Raw genomic sequence first — 5,873 nt, 5'->3', positions numbered from 1 at the left:
TTGATTATTCTAAATTGGTGTGAATGTGAGTGTGATTGTTTGTCTCTATGTGTAGCCCTGTGATAGACTGTTACCTGTCCAGGTGTCCTCTACCTTCACCCTCAGTCAGCTGGGATAGACTCCATGACCCTGATGAGGATTAAGTGGCGTATAGATGATGGATGAATGGATTGATGGATGGATACTGGTAACTCCAACCATCAGTTTGCAAACCTTTCAGTCCCTGTAATACCTCACCTGTCCACTATTTGGCTTCACTGTTTCCTCTCTTCTGCTGTCACCTGATCACCCACCTGCCTCCACACCTGCTCCTAAATGGTCTTTAACCCTCAGTTCATGTAGAGTTCCAGGTTCCTTTGTTCAGATGCAGAACTGTTTGGGATGTTCTTTAACTTCTATCTGCCCGAAACCGTCAGATTTGTTTACCTGCTTCGACACTTGGTGCATCCATGGAGTGTAAGTCTGTTTATTAAGTCTGTTTATTAAGCTTTAAACTGCCTTAAACTCTGCTTCTCGGTAGAAAAGGGCTTTGTTTGATGGTTTTACTAGAACAGAGACAATCTCACCGTACTCTATGTGCACATTTTTACCTCAAACACAAACTATATTTTTAAGGACTTCTCAAACAATTTTGAATTACACAACAGTTTAACTTTGTGATGTCTGTAGCTGTAATATTTTGACAAGTTATGACACAGCGTATTGTGGATAAAAATTTCCCAATAAAACTTTATTTTTCAGTTCGTCTTTGTGTGGAAATTACTCAGCCTCGGACCAAGTTCACGTCTCATCTTTCAAGTTGACTGATGGTGAGTGTTTAGTACTCAAATGACAACTAAACTTTTAGCTGTGACATATTTATAGTTTTTGGGATGCTGCACTGTAAATAAGTTTAAGTTAATTCAGTCAGAAACAGAAAACTGCAGTTTAAAGTCATTTTATTGGCCATGAAAATGAGAACTTAGAACTGCAGCTGTTGAAGCCATTTTGAGTCAGTATAAAAACAATCTGTGCTGCTGCTCCGAGTTCCAGCGATATAAATGATGAATCTACAGACGTAAAGACTGAGTTCAGTACTGACCTTCATCATGGTTGGATTTATTTAGATTATTATGAAATGAAACAACCATAATTTAACAAAAAGACACCAAGTTTCTACCATGTGTGTTTTCTTAAACTACAAAAATCAAGAGTTTTAGCTCTAACAACAACAATGCATCCTGGGAGGTCTGCCTTTATGCTGGTTTGCTTCTTCTAATCTTAATTTAATGAGTTTAGTGAACTCTGAGTGGTTTATTCATTCAACTCATCATTTTAAATCCAAATGCCTCAAGCTGTGAGAATGTTTTTGAAGTGGTTTTGAAAATAAAATGAGATATTTCAAATTCAATTCCCTAGAATTTAGAAAAACTCGTGTTTACATTAAATAAATGAGGAAAGATGGGGTGGTTTGACGACATTTCTCTGATTTAGCATGTGTTTGCTAGCGTGCTAAAGTGTTAGCATGGAGTATTTAGTGGTATAGATGTAGGATTCTGTAGTCAAGATTTTTTTCCTTTTTGAAAGGTAATTTGGACAAAAGAGATGTTTTTATGTTTATGCATTTTCCACCAAGCTGATCACAAACTGCAGCTTCATGTTGCTGTTTGATGTGTTTTTAGACGGAATCCGCTGCTACAGACACTGCAACAGGACATAAACTAAGAGTTCCTGCTGAGATTTCTACCCTTTCTGTCTTAAGTCTGAATCGGCTCGAATGTTTAAGAGATCACAGTATACTAAAACTAAATTTCCATTCATCAGGACAGCTTTGCTATAATCCACTGGCTGTCTTTGACTTTAAAGCGCTGAAATTTAAAGACACTTGTTTAAAACAGAATCTGTTTTTCTGTTTGTCCTCTGACCTCCAGTGTGAACGGATTCGGTCTGAACTCCAGAATCCCTCTGGCTTGTGTAAACTTGACGTGAACTCAATCACAGGGGATCCGGACCCTCGGCCCGGCTAATTGCTGGTTAATTATATCCTCAGACACAGGTCATAGCTGGAGCCAAACGGCAGCTCAAAGCTGACAAATACTGAACAAGGCCGCGACTTTAAGGACTTTACTGAACTTAATCAAAGACGTGTCGGTTGATTTTTGGTGGGTTTCTTGGTGTTTTATGTTGGTTTTTGTGTGTCAAATGCTTTTTTTTGGTTCACAATCCTCAAATTATCCTTACTTTTCTATCCAGCCTGAGCATGGGAGCAAAACCTGTTTCTATACATCTTTTTGGTTCCATGTAAGTGCTTTGTAGTTGTAGGTTTCTGAAGAAAATGCAGATTTCCAGCTGCTTTACATGAAAAACTTTACAGGAAGTGAAGGTGTAACTGATGCTAACAACATGATTATTTTTTATTTATTATTTTTTAGTCACTCTGCATTAACTGGTGAAAAAGAAGCTGCAGTGTGTTTCTATGTGGTTCATTTTTCCGTCCCCGGTGTGCTACTGTGACTGTTTACTGTTGTCTGATTTTGTGTTTTTCCTGACAAGTCTACATTTGTTCACCGCTGACTTTGTTGCTGAGTTTTAATTAACAGGATTAATTAGGCAGCTAGCAGTCACAGTGTGACTTGCACGTCAGAGATATTTGACAAGAACATTAATGGATTTAGCTGCGTTTAATCCCCGAGGATGAAATATATGGCTGTTATTTCTTAAAAATAGTTTGCTTTTCTGTGTGAACTTGAGAGTAAACCTGCAGACACATTTCTGCTTGTTAGCAGCTCATTGTTGCGGAACGTCAAACATTGTCTGTGGTTTCAGTGCTTATTGGGATAAAAATTCTAGAAGATTTATTGTCAGTTTATATTTGACTGACAAGATCCATTTGGTAAATTACTTGATTTTAATGTTGTTGTAGAAAGACATTTGGTTGTAATGCAGACTTGGTTTCAATTCAATATACTTTTTTTTGGGTTTTTTTGGCATGATAATAATAAATATAAAGGATGGTCTAACTAAGCAGAAAAGAGGCGAGACAGTAAAAAGAAAAATTCATTCAGAGGAATTAAAAAAATTAAGAACACGATTTTAGAAAAAGAGCAAGAGAATGAGAAAAAAACAGCAAATATGCAGAGTGTGTGCCATGTGTATAATAGATGTGATGATAATTGTCATTTTCAGTGATGTTTGACATGTTGGAAGTTCCTCTCCTCCTCTGTTGCTTTTCACTGCTGCTCAGTTCTGTGAAATTTGAAATTTGAGTCAAACTGTTTAAAGAATTAGTCTCTTATATCCTTGAATTTGTGACATTTGGGGAAGAAATGCATCTTCGTCTCTCCGTGTCGTCTTTTCTTTCTCTGTATTTCGACTTTGGTCCCTGAGTCTGTATTTGGTCTCTAATTTGCATTTCTGATTCTGTGTTTATTTTTAATAACTGCATTTTCTCCACCTTAAACTTTAGCTGACTTTAGTTTTGCGGTAGAACTGTTCTTTATTTTAAACAAGCTCTTTTACACACTGCTGTAGCTTTAGATGGTAATTAATTAGGGCTGGGACTTTACCGCGTTAATTTCGATTAATTAATTACACCAAAAATAATGCATTAAAAATAAGAATGCAATTAATTGCAGCCTCCTCAGTTCCCTCATTTCTGGCACACCGGTAACTCTGATGAACACTCCAGCCCAGTAGGTGGCGGTAATGAACCTAAAGTCTGTTTGTAGCCATGAAGAAGAAGCACAGGAAGTACTGAGTGAAGTCAGGCACTGGTGAACAGTGAAGGAAGATGAGATTGAGCTTGTTGGACAGAAAGTTTCCTTTTAAAAATCTTCCAGATGGCAGCTTGGATAAAAGCCTGGTTGTGTACAAATTGTACAACAAAGAGTTTTCTGATCACTGCGTCACTTCAAGCCGACGGTATCACCTCAATGTAAAACATGTTGCTGTTAGCACCAGAGCTAACATTAGCTACGAGTCATGCTAACGGTGTAGCCATCCCATAATAGTCCACTTTTCTAGACAGTGCTTGAGTTTACAGAAAGTCTTAAAATGTTGAATAAAATCACTATAATTGCACTTAGATTTGCAGCAATCTGTGAATGTAGCAGACAGATGAAAAATGCAGATAAATAGAAATGAAACATTTTTGTGGTTTAAGTTTTTACTCTGTCGAGGCTCTGCCTCCTTGGAGGAGGAATAACCTAAACAACAAAAATATCTCTTTTAATAACTTAGTTATAAACTTTTTGTTTATAAAAAATTACATAAATAAAAATTGATATTCCTATAAAAAGAACCATCAAAATGACACCATTTATCAGACCCAGAAAAGATGAAAACAGAATGAATCTCTGGATTTTCAACTTTCTGAAGCTCCTTGAACTACTTATGTTGATGTTATGTGCCATACAGTGGAAAAAATAACTAAATTCAGGCTTTAAGTCATCAAAATCACTTTTTTCTATAAGTCCCATTTTCCTTTTTTAAAATAAATTTTAAATTATACACATGTATATGTCTATTCATTGATTCAACTGTCAACCACAATTTTATTTGAATTGAAAAACTTCACTTATTGTGTCAAATATTGCTATTTGACAAAACTGCAATTAATTGCGATTAATTAATTACAAAGCCTGTAATTAATTAAATTTTTTAATTGCGTCCCACCACTAATATTAATCTGTGAGTTTCATTCTGTAACCTTTTGTCCTTGTTAATTTTTGGATTAGCACTTCGAGAGGAATACGCAACTTCTAGTTTCTAGCATATTCTGATTGTAAAGAGATACCCAATTTATATTCAGTATTTAGGGCCAGGTAACAATGAAGTAGATTGATTATGTTCATTTTGTCGTTTACTTATATTTGATTAGCAATTCTTTTTATTCGACAGAGTTGGTGAGGACTGTCTATGTCTGCTGTATTCCTCAGAGCATCATCTGACGTGTCCTTGAGGAAGACGTGGTTGAAACATGTCAGGAAGGTAAAACCATCACCCTCACTAACTGTCGGATAAAAAGAATTGCTAATCAAAAAGGTAATAATGAAGTTTGAGACTTGGTTTGATTGGCTTAAGTGTTCTCGGTAAGCACCTTTTGTAAATTTATTCTTGTTCTTACACAGTGCAATCTTATTTTTTCTTCTATTTTATCTTTTCTGCTTTTTTTGTAATTACATTTTTTTTGTGATGACTTTGTGCTCTTTTGTTGTACTTCTACTGCTAATCCAGACGGCTGCTAAGCTGCCTTTCATTGTTGTTTAACAACAACAATAAGGATCTGCTGGTCTGAAATTGATCAATGTTGGGTAATATTGGATCAATAAGTCTCAGGACCTTCTGACAGAAGGGACTTTTGTTTTTGAGGGTTCAGGCTTTGTAGAGTCTGAAATTTCAGTGTCTTCTAATTTAAGGGTGTTTTTAGTCTCTTAAACTAGAATGTGTAGTCCTGTTTCAGAGGCGTAAATCACAAATGACTTCACTTTTGAGAAAAACTTAATTCATATTAATATTAACATGTAAAACGTAAAATAAATGGCGTGCAGTGGTTGTTGCTGATTCAAACTTGTATAATGTTCAGTGTGTTGCTGGTTCAAGTTGTTGCAGTTAGTGCAGAAGTCGGCTTGTACAGGCTCTGTTTATGAGGCCAGCAGCTCAGTATTAGTGACAGTTATCACGCGAATGTTTCTGTGGTCTTTGCACACTTTTTAATAGACTTTTAATGAGGAAGTAACGCCAACAGTCACCAGTGAGGGGCGCTCCACCTCAGTTCCTCACTGTGAAGACTTACTGTTCAACATTCATTCATATGTGTGATCAACTCTTCTACCCTGCAGCCTGTAAAAGCTGCTTGTTTGTGGTTTATAGACAAGCAGTAATGAAGTACGTTG

At 36.3% G+C, this 5,873-nt stretch overlaps 1 long non-coding RNA gene across 1 annotated transcript; it reads left to right on the top strand.

The window, feature by feature from the left end:
* The first annotated feature begins 317 nt into the window (after nt 1-317).
* LOC111583978 (uncharacterized) lies at nt 318-4,969 on the top strand. The gene is made up of 3 exons (XR_002747513.2): nt 318-456; nt 742-809; nt 4,879-4,969. It is a non-coding gene; the product is annotated as an uncharacterized LOC111583978 (long non-coding RNA).
* The last annotated feature ends 904 nt before the right edge of the window (nt 4,970-5,873 follow it).

Source organism: Amphiprion ocellaris, chromosome 2 (genome assembly GCF_022539595.1).
Source record: "Amphiprion ocellaris isolate individual 3 ecotype Okinawa chromosome 2, ASM2253959v1, whole genome shotgun sequence".
NCBI classification, from domain to species: Eukaryota; Metazoa; Chordata; class Actinopteri; family Pomacentridae; genus Amphiprion; species Amphiprion ocellaris.
This window is presented reverse-complemented; position numbering and strand designations above follow the sequence as displayed.